Below are 11,860 nucleotides of genomic sequence, written 5' to 3' on the forward strand. Positions count from 1 at the left end.
ACGACGGAGACGTGGTTTCATTCTCGGGATGATAGACATAGCTTTTGATCCAGAATCAGATTTTAGAATGGATTCAAACAGTTCCAAATAGCATGTTTTGAATCTACAGATAAAGCTCTGGGTAAGCCCTATATTGTTAGGATAGCGTTTAACTTGAGCCCAAGAGCAGAACACAGGGAGAGGAATGGAGCGGTTTAGGTTGTTTAATCCAAAGGTACCATGCAGACAGGGCTATGAATGTACAGGAATGTGCGACAGGTGTGAGCAGGAGCACTCCTTGTGATTACAGGAACGTCCAGGCGGGTGGTGTCTTGGGAGACAGCGTAGACCGAGTGGCAGGCGATCCTAGGTAGGTGTAGCAACACTCGGACAGGGAGTGGCAGGAAACCCAGGTCTCTTGACAGGGCTAGTGATGACCTGACGAGTCTCAGGTGCGTCGATTGATCCCAGGTGACAGCGTGTGGAAGCTGGGGGTAGGAAGCTGCCCATATAAGGGCGTGGAAGCAGCCGTGATTGTAACATAATGAAGCACATTCTCAGGGGCTCATTCAGAACCAAGCATTTCACTGTAATGTACAATACTTTATACGTGACAAATAAAACAAAACTTGAATAAACCCAATTTATGGTAAAAATAAAGAAATCAATTAAAGAAATCACAGATTGGGGCTTTAACCCATGTCTCATGGAAGAGAAATGCTGTATATCCTAAATGTGTATTTGATAATGTCATATGGGGGAATGCAAGCATATGAATGTGGCCAACACATAGAATGACTCAAGATTCAAGAGGATTATGGCGGCTGGGTGGCGCAGCGGTCTAAGCGCTCGTCACCAACGCGAGAGACACCGGTATCGAATCCGGCTGTCAGCGTTGCCTCCGGCTTGGCCGGCCGTCATACTGACTCAATTGGCAGAGTCAGCGGGAGGGAAGTCGATGAGTGGTAATCTGGTCGTTGTAAACAGCGACTCCTACAGGTCAGTCAGGGCGCCTGCACAGCAAGGACAGGAGATGGCGAGCCTCCCACACGTTACACCTCACCCATGAGAGTCCGCGCTGGCGGGTGAAAAGATGTGGCTGGCTGACTCCGTATCGGAGGGGACATGCGATAGATTCTTCAACCCTCCCTACGACCGACCAGTGGGGGGCACATGCGAGCAACGATCAAGACAGGGGAAGGGGGAATTGGCACGACTAAATTGGGATGGGAGAAAAAAACAGAAAAAGAAGGAGAAAAAGTGGACACAAAAAAAAAGATTCAAGAGGTTTATTCATCACATAAAGTACACACAAGACATATAGTGAATTGCATACACAGATGGCATTCAGATTTTAGGTGCTGTAAGTGATATTGTTTTGTTGAAATTAGTGTTAAATAGCTCTACATTCCGACAGCCATCACTGATATAGAGTGTCGTACTCTGTATTGCACATCGTTGCGGGCAAGACCACCCACATTTCATTGTATACTTGTATGCCGTGACAAATAAAACTCTTGACTTGTCTTGACTTGACGACCGAAAGTGTCTGTGGGGAGTAGAATTGACGGTGTATGTACTTCCCCTGGAAGCTGCCTCCGAACGGACCAAACTTTTCCCGAATCCTGGCGGCAAACAAGCTAGAACGTCCCGGTCATGTAGTAGATTCTTCAGGCAAAGCCGTTGCAGTGGCTTAAACGAGGAAATATTGTGCACTTCACACGTTTCTATAATTGTTTAGTCGAAACCGGAAAGCCTGTAGCCGGTACTTCCTGTACTTCCGTTTAAATTTTTTTATTATCATTTTCCCCCTCCTTTTTCCTCCGTTTTTCTCCCATCCCAATGTTAGTCGTTATGCCAATTCCCGATCCCCTTCCTGGTCGCTGCGCACCTACCCCCTACAGTCGGTGTGGGAGACTGGAGGCTATCACATGCTTCCTCCGACACATGTGTAGCCAATCAACCGCTTCTTTTCACCTGGCAGCGCGGACTCTCACTGAGAGGGTGTAACGTGTGGAAGGATCACACTATCCCCCTTAGATCCTTTCCTAGCTGAGCAGGCGCCCCGACCGAACTGTAGGAGTCGCTGTTTACAACGACCAGGACCCACCCACCAGCTTTCCCACCGTCTAACACTGCCAATTGTGTTAGTACGACGGCTGGCCAAGCCGGAAGCAACGCCAAGAGCTGGGCTCAATACCAGTATCTCCTGCGTTGGTGGCGAGCGCCTTGCCCACTGCGCCACCCAGCCGCACCCCCTGTACTTCCGTTTTCACACTTTAGGAGGCATAGCTTTACCAGCCTAAGAGCGGAGGGACTGGGAGACCCATGTTACTGACCAAACACTATTGTCAGTCATGGCTGTCGTGTCGGAGTGTACTGTAGAGCTATTATTTTAACATGTAGACCAGTTATTTTAACAAAGAAAATACCATTTACAGCTCATTTAACACACACCCTATTATTTGGCATGTTCATTTGGCATATTTCTCAGTTCTCTGAAACTCCACTTAATTGGACACAAGTGCCAGTCAAGTGTTTGTTGGCCTTTGTTTCAGTCTACCCTCCAGCAAGGCTACTTTAAATACCATCGCTTGGTCGATGCTACTTAAATCTGGCAGAGATTGGCAGCGGACACCGACTCTGTGAAGCACGACATGATGGCACTGAGCTCGGTTTTACGAGAGAGAGAGAGAGAGAGAGAGAGAGAGAGAGAGAGAGAGAGAGAGAGAGAGAAACAGACTTCTGATCACGTGATGTTATGGTAAGAAATATGCAGGGGATTTTCTTCACGACGAGCAGGGAGAAACCGTGGCGAATCTGAGGTGATTAGGGACATATAAAATGTTCTCTGTAAATACAGTCTTTCTCACTGTACATGTTCTGCTCAAGGCGCATGCGAATTGCTCCCTGTGTATCTCATCTCACACGCTCGGGGGGAAGCTCATTTGGATGCATGTCCGACACAAAAAACTCAAATAATATTTAATCTTTCATGATGATATTATGGACACAGACAGTCAGACAGTAGAGAACAGCAGATGCGGCCAGACTTGTAAAGTCTAGGGAAAGCCTGCCCTCTGCTGGGAGAGCTTGCGCTACTGCGCCCCGGTCCTGTTGAGAGGGTTCTCGCGAGATTCTACCGATCTTCAATTCCATCCGTTTACTCTGTTAATCCAGAAGGGGGAGTGTTGCTTGACTGATCTCTTTCAAAGTGGGTGGAATATTGTTCACTCAGTGAACCACTGGATAGTGGTAATATGATTTTAGAAGAAGATACAGATGTGTCCATCACATGCCCACTTACCCACCTATCACAGACCATCCACACACACACACACACACACACACACACACACACACACACACACACACACACACACACACACACACACACACACACACGTGCGGCACACTATCGATATTCCGCAGCCGTGCATAGGTGGCCTTAGCTATGTTTCACCCGCTTCAACTGAAACGGGCCCCACTCGCTGAGGGCCCCGGATTGACAAAGCAAACACACCCTGGATCGATAAAGCAAATGCGCGCGCATTGAGAAAATATGGATAACTGATGCGCGGTGGAAAAGCTTGAAAAGGCACCAACACAGAAAGATGTTTACTGACAAAGTCTTTCACCTTGTAGAAGAAACCTTGCTCCTGACTGTTACAACCCTTTCCACTCTGTCTCCATTGTCCGCCTACTGTATGTAGTTGTTGTTGTGTTGACAGGTACTGGAGGTGGGCGTGGCTGGAGCGCTAATCAGCGGAACGGGAAACACCTGGGCCCGGTGTTCCCGTGCTCCCGTTAAAACACTTGCAAAGCTTTTTAGTTGCTGCCGGGCACTCTCCTTATGGGACGCCGTTAGTTTGATTTGATGCCTTTGATTTCTGTGTGCATTATACAACATTACACCTATATACACTTTACCATGCATGCACTCACTTACACTACTGATATCACTGACTTCACACACCACTGTTTAATTTTGTTAGTGTTTCCTCGTTTTGACTATAGTAGTTAAATAAATAATTTGTTAATTGACTTTGATTGTCTGCGTCTCCCTCTTTGTCATGGCCGTACCGGCCGGTTTGTGACACTGACATAAACCAAGTCCTGTACATCTCCAGGGTCTAGTTGAGCTGCGTCGTGGTGAGTTGGGCACAGTGGCCACAGCAGCTTTCCCGCCTTATGTGCAAATATAATAAATTGTTTATATAAGATAAGGGCCCCATATTTTTAGATGTATATAAGGCTGCCTCTTCTGGCATAGCATACCAATCGTGGAGTCGTAACATTCTTGCTAACTCCCTTTTTGGATGTTCTGATGGTGAGCTTAGGAGGGATGCGATGACATCAGCTCCACATGACTTCCAGCTGACAAAGCCCCTCCCATCGCCCAACACACAAGCACGCACGCACGCACACACACACCACACACACACACACACACACACACACACACACACACACACACACACACACACACACACACACACACACACACACACACACACACACACACACACGTGTAATCTCCAGCTCTGCCCAACACCTGCTTGCTGGCCAGATGACTGGAAATGTCGAAATGACTGAAACCACGGTGGGGGGGGGGGGGGGGGGGGGGGCTGAGTAATCATGTACCAATATTTATCCTTTGTCCCTGTGTGTATCATTGGATTTTTAATCGTATCGTGATCGCTGAGATATTTGAGGATGTTGATAGAAAATGACAGTTACAGTTTTGATACGTACTGCATTTCAATAACCGTGCAGTTATTGAGTTATTGAGTTTATGTCAATTGAAACATGTGACTTTCTGTAGCTAACCAAATATCATGATATGTATATTATATATACATACATACATATCATGATATTTGCTTAGGTACATAAAATCACATGTTCCAATCGATGTAACTGCATGGTAACACGACGTGTAATACAGTAGGCTACATATATATATCAAAATTAAAAACAGTCCTGAATATCATGGCATTTAATTAGCTTTGCACACGGCCCAGTCCTATGTGGAAGAATGGGTCAGGGGTCAGGGTGGGTGGATGACTGCTGGCTGCTCACCCTGCACCGTCGGTGTTGGACTCAGGGCCCAGGGAGCCCACATGTCTAAATGAACCGTGAGTCACGGAGTGGCTGTGAGCGGCAGCAGGTTGTGTGTCTGTCACAGCAGCAGCTGCTCTACAGGCTCCCGCTGTGGCAGCGGAGCGGCGACAACAGCATCCCGGGGGCCCGGGTTCTCTCACAAACAGATTACGGTGGAAGCAGGCGAGACGAGACCGCCACATTATACATAGACGGGGGGCATTTCTAAGAAAGATAGTCTTTGTTTCTTTACCCCCAGTTCCTGGTATTTGAGGCTGAACAAAAAGTAGACTACAAAATGACTACTGTGGATTACAACAAAGCTTACTTGAAACCCGTAACAAAGTTTATCCGAGTTGCCAAAACTTTTCAGATGTTCCATCCTGCTTACCAAGATCTCAAACCCTGCCCCTTTTCTTGATCCTCCAATCACAGCTGTCGCTTACCTCGGACTTCCTCGTACAAACTTTGTTTGTACGAGAGTCAGAGGTAAGCGACAGCTGTGATTGGAGGATCAAGAAAAGAGGGCAGGGTTTTGAGACAGGTCCATTGAGGACATGACTGCTGAGTGGGTGACAAGAGGGCATTCTGTAAATGTCTGGTACAAGAAGACCAGAGGTTTTATTAAAATCAGAGAGAGAGAGAGAGAGAGAGGGAGAGAGAGAGAGAGGGAGAGAGAGAGAGAGCGAGGGAGAGAGAGGGAGAGAGGGGAGAGAGAGAGGGAGAGGGGAGAGAGAGAGGGAGAGGGGAGAGAGAGAGGGGAACAGTGGGAAAGTCTACTTGCTGTTTGAAGTGCCTGCTGTTCTTCCGCACATGTCCCTCAGGAACGTCTTCCCAGTGTGAAAAAGTCATTGGTGTGTGCCTCAGGGTTCAACACTGGGCCCAATGCTTCCCCCCCCCCTCCACACTGTGGCACTGACAGAAACTACAACAGCAGTGGTAGTAGTGCACTCAAACATCATTCTCTGTATTATTTAGCTGCGACCAGCAGCTCAATAACTCCACAAATATTTCCCCACCCTCTGGCGGCCACAGTTTTCGCCGTAAGAGGCTGGAATTAGGCATGGTGGTCAAGTGAGTGCGTGTAAAGGTATGTGTGTGTGTGTGTGTGTGTGTGTGTTCATGTCAATTGGCTAAAAAGGGGGCATGCCAACAGGAGTGTCCTATCACAGAAAGGTTGCAGCTAATACAAATGTGCGCTTGTTGTAATGCACTGTTGCTTTCTTCAATGTGTCTTCTTGGTATTGTGCTGTGTTGTATTCATGGCATTGTTCGAAAAGGGTGCAAAATAACTGTCTGGCTGAACACGTGTGTCGACAAGTACAACACAGCTGCCATTATATATTTCAGCATATGCAGTATTACAGAAGAACATATTCACTGAACATGAATGCTGATAACAGAGATGACACAGTCATATGGCTTACCTCCCCCTCACGTATGCTAATGTGCTTTTCTACAGAACAAATGTCTTTGGGCTGCAAAAACGCTGAGAAAGTATTTTCTCCTCCACCACTCAGCTCAGTATGAATGAGAGCACATCTCCAGAAGTCCATTATCATCTGCCTGCTCGCCTCTCAGCCAATGGGAACGCAGCTGAGACGCCTAATCAAAAGTGTCCCTATAGGCAGTGGGAAAAATGGGTTAGACGTGGTATTCTGTAATTATGCAAATTAGTCCTACAATAGGGTTCATGTGACACGGAGTGGGGAACAAAGTGACGAGAATAATCACCAGGCACTTTGGTGCCTTCCTTTCTGTTTAGGGGCCCGGGAAGAGGCGGAGAGCAGGGGAATTATGAACCTGTATTCACTGCACATATCATGTTAAGATAGCACCCCCCCCCCCCCCCAGAATATTCTATTATTTAAAAGGGAATGCATGAGAGGGGATCTAGTCCTAAACATGTCCAGTGTCCATTTCCTGGGGATCAAGGTAGTTGTTTTTTCTTTTTTTAAATTCATTTTGATAACATTTTCCATTTGGATTTGAATGCCTTGAAATACTAGTTACTTTATTTAGTTACTTGAATTAGTTGGCTTTCTTTTCTATTTTCTTTGGTATGGGTGGAGTAATAGCAGAAGACAAAACATAAATATAGGCACTACAACTATAGTAAAGATAAAAATAAGCAGTAATTAATGATTTGCTGTGAATATAAGCATATGAGCAAGTAAGCAGTGTAGTCGAAGGTGCAGATGAGGGTCTGTATCAGTTATATTATATCTTACAATTAATATGGTCAATAACCAGTGATGCCAGTAACTAGTTACTAAGTAACTAATTACTCTAATCTGATTACTTTTTTCAGTAAATAGTCATCTAACTTGTTACTTTTTACAAGCCAATCTGATTACAGTTACTTTTCCAAGTGGCTGTGCGTTACTATTTAGTTACTATCTCATAATGTTGATGATAAGAGATCTAGGGGTACAGTCAGCTAGACCGGAGATGGGACGTGCGCTCGCTCGCGCGCACGCACGCACACAGCCACACACGCATGATTTTAGAATGGCTTCAGCATGAAGTTAAATCAACTATCCAGTTTGTTTTATAGTGTACTTTGGCTACTTGAGAGAGAGTGAGAGAGTGAGAGAGAGAGATTCGTGTTACGCACGACTTGCGGAGTACGCACTGAGTCCGTTGTCTCAGAATGGATTTGGTAGAGAGAGAGAGAGAGAGAGAGAGAGAGAGAGAGAGAGAGAGAGAGGTAGAGGTAGAGAGAGAGACTGGAGAACGTTATCACTTACCTAATGAGACGGGTGATGTTGCTTTGCAGAAGCAAAAAATACGACGACTTCGTAACCTAGTTACTTTGATAATCAAGTAATCAGTAAAGTAACTAGATAACTTTTTAAAGGAGTAATCAGTAATCGGTAATCAGATTATTTTTACAAGTAATCTGTGGCATCACTGTCAATAACACTCAATTATTAAATAAGGTAAATGGTAAATGGCTGCATTTATATAGCGCTTTTATCCAAAGTGCTTTAAAATTTGTTCGTCACATTTTACACATTCACTCACACAACCACACACCGATGGCGGAAGTGACCATGCAAGTTCCCAACCTGCTCAATACGTTATAAACCTCTTAACAAGTGGGCAGAAAAGTGGCAATTTTTTAACTTGGACTTGAGGACTGCATACTTTTTTGCAAACCAAAACAACATACTTTATACTTATAGTACATGCATGAAACTGGTCTCTTTTGAAAGATGACATTCTGAAGTTTCTGATTCCAGAAAAAATATCCACTTTTAGTGCTAAAGTAATATAGTTACATAGGTTTGAACTTGAGTTGTAAAAAAACTTGTTACTCAAGTTTTTCTGTAGTAGTTAGTAGTCCAGAGGTCAGCATTTCCCCAGAAGGTGGTATGGCTTACAATCCAGACGGAGCCATAGCCTGAACCCTGAAGCCTTAGTACATATCCAAATCTCATACAGATCCATTCAGAAATGAGTGATTAAGAGTGATTTTGGTAAACTGTGTACAAAGAAAAACTCAGTTTTCTCATAGACTTCAATTCATTCGGCTGTTTTGCTCTTCCTGTTTTCGTGTTTCTTCGTGTTTTTTGTTTTTTTTTATTTAGATCCCCATGTGGGGTATCATTGGAAAGCCACACTCATTGCTTACAACGATCCACAATCATTTTCGAGTTCGGATCTAGATTGACGGAACTACTGCAGCCTGAGTCGGGAGTGGTATTTTGTGCAATACCGTGTACTTTGCACAAGCCTCAAATACCGGCATGTAACTCGAGAACTGCTGAACGGATTTAGTCTGATTTTGTCGCTATCGACAGGATAACCCTTCAATTCGATATTGTATTACAAAATATGCACACCGGGGCCACTAGGGGTAGCCAAAGTGCCAGTTGCAAAAAATCCGGAAAACTTCCCATATGAGGGACGTTGCAGCTTAAGTTAAGTGTCTTGCTCAAGGATGCTTCGACACACTGCTCTGGAGGAGTGGGAATCGAACTGGGAACCTCTGTCACCCCAAAAGTAACTATTGTATGTGCCAACGTTAGAAATGCATAAATACATGAGAACGCATTTTGGGAAATTTGCCTCATGATATGCAGTAGTACACAGCATGGATAATTGTTTGAACATAGCCTTGTTTGTCAGAGGAAGCAACAGTTGTGATTTCTTGGAGGATCAAGAATAGAGGGCAGGGTTTAAGACAGGTCAACTCAATCCACTGATACGATGCTGTCCTTATTCACTGCCAGAGGTCTCTTCTATTATTCATTCAATAAAAAAAACGTAGTGAGTGATACTTTTTATTTGGAGTAGTTTAGAGGGTAGCAGTTGGAACTTCCTTGTTTTTCACATTTCAGTCCAAATATTTGAATAAAATACAAAAATATTTATCATGTCTAGTTTTTGTTTTAGCACACAATAATAGGCTTGCTATGGTTCGGAAGGCTTTTTGTACGTGTGAGTGTGAGCGAGCGTATGTTATGTACATCAGTGTATGTTAAAATTCTTTCTTTTTCACATCTTAGCTGAACGATAGATACTCGATGTCAAATGGGCCATAGTATTGCATATAGGGATGCTTGATATTGTTTTTTTTACCGATACCGATATACCGATATTGTCCAACTCTTAATTTCCGATACCGATATCAACCGATATCAACCGATACCGATATATGCAGGGTTTCCCCCCCAAAAAACGGAATAATTTCAGGTAATTAACATTACATATCTCTTGTTGTGGAATTAACACAACATTATGCATACTTTTGACAATAAATAAAATCTGAATTTGTTCTTACTTGCTTGCCTGGGTAAATAAAGGTTCTAGAAATGTAAAAACCGATACCGATATTTTCCGATATCACATTTTAATGCCGATATCGGCCGATAATATCGGTAGGCCGATAATATCGGACATCCCTAATTGCATCCATAGCTATAATATAGAATATAGTTATAGCCCTGCAAACAAGGTGACGGACTCCATTGGTTTAATGCGTGGCAGTGCATATAGCCATATCCCGGAAACAGCGTGGCAGAGAAAGAGTTAAAAGGAAAACAGGTTAGATCCATCTCAAACATCTCAAACATCTCAAGTTGACCCCAGCAATGACAGAAAATGATAATAAATAGGAAACACTGGGGCTCCCCTACATCAAGAAACTCATGACAACTTACAGGATTGACCAAATCTGCATTATAACATCTCCCAAATGCACATCAATGAGACAGATACTGCATTTTCCTTAAATTTCTGACTTACAATATTGAAATTTAAATGGAACTATTTAAGATAAAGTTAAATAAAGTTTGAAAATGCAACTACATTTTTGTCAGTAAGCTTATGTATGTATTTTTTCTTTTAAAAAAAACGCCCACTTAAGTGGTCATAAGCAGTAGCCTATCCGTAAATGTTTTAAAGCTGATGATTTGTTACATCCCTACAGGATATATATACAGTATACAGTGTATTGAGTGAATTGAAAAATTGAAAAATAAATAAATTAATTAATTAAATAAATAAATATATTTTTTTGCAATTTAGGGGGCCCCCTTGGTGGCTTCGGGGGCCCTATGCAAGTGCATAGTCCGCATATGGCAAGAAACTGGCCTGCCTGAACACCACGCAGGGGTTAAAACGACTGATTAGAACCACCGGTATGAACGCAATGCATTCACTAGCAACGAAACAATGTAGTGTATCATACACTACATTGTTTCGTTGCTAGTGAATGCATTGCTCACTGTGTATGTGAGACATGGCATCAAGTACAGGGCAGCAAAACAGGCTTCCAATGTAAATTTTTTGCCCAATTTCTACCACAAATCCATTTCTCTGAAAGAGAGAGAGAGATAAGAATCGTCTTTATTAGCAACTGCGTTTCCGCTGTGCTCTAAAAATAGAGTGAAATATGATGGTGGGGTACGGGTGAGCGTGGCATCACAGAATGGCACTGACTGAATTAATTGTTATAAGAAACTCTATTCAGCGCACAACGCCGGGGGCCATGTTCAGACACAGGCGAGATGAAGCTCTCTCTCTCTCTCTCTCTCTCTCTCTCTCTCTCTCTCTCTCTCTCTCTCTCTCTCTCTCTCTCTCTCTCTCTCTCTCTCTCTCTCTCTCTCTCTCTCTCTCTCTCTCGCTCTCTCTCTCTGTCTGTCTCTGTCTCTCTCTCTCTCTCTCTCTCTCTCTCTCTCTCTCTCTCTCTCTCTCGTCTCTCTCTCTCTCTCTCTCTCTCTCTCTCTCTCTCTCTCTCTCTCTCTCTCTCTCTCTCTCTCTCTCTCTCCCCTCTCTCTCTCCGCGCCTACACGTATCAAACATGTTCCAAGCCCACAGACAGGCAGACAGACACATGGGTGCCCCTCTCACACACACGCGTGCACACACACACACACACACACACACACACACACACACACACACACACACACACACACACACACACACACACACACACACACACACACACACACACACACACACACACACACACACACACACACACACACACACACACACACACACACACACACACACACACACACACACACACACACACACACACACACACACACACACACACACACACACACACACACACACACACACACACACACACACACACAGAGGCACCGTGGACTGTGCTGATCCAGAGTGGCCAGCAGATGTCAACATTGCAGCAGCTTGACCTCTTTCTCCCTCTCCGTCCCCCCTGCTCTTCCTCTCTCCTCTCAGGGGCTGGTGTAAAGCTCAAGGCGCCAGTCTCTGATCTCTAGTCTCTAGTCTC

This window comes from Notolepis coatsorum (assembly GCF_963971535.1).
Source record: "Notolepis coatsorum genome assembly, chromosome: 15".
NCBI lineage: Eukaryota > Metazoa > Chordata > Actinopteri > Aulopiformes > Paralepididae > Notolepis > Notolepis coatsorum.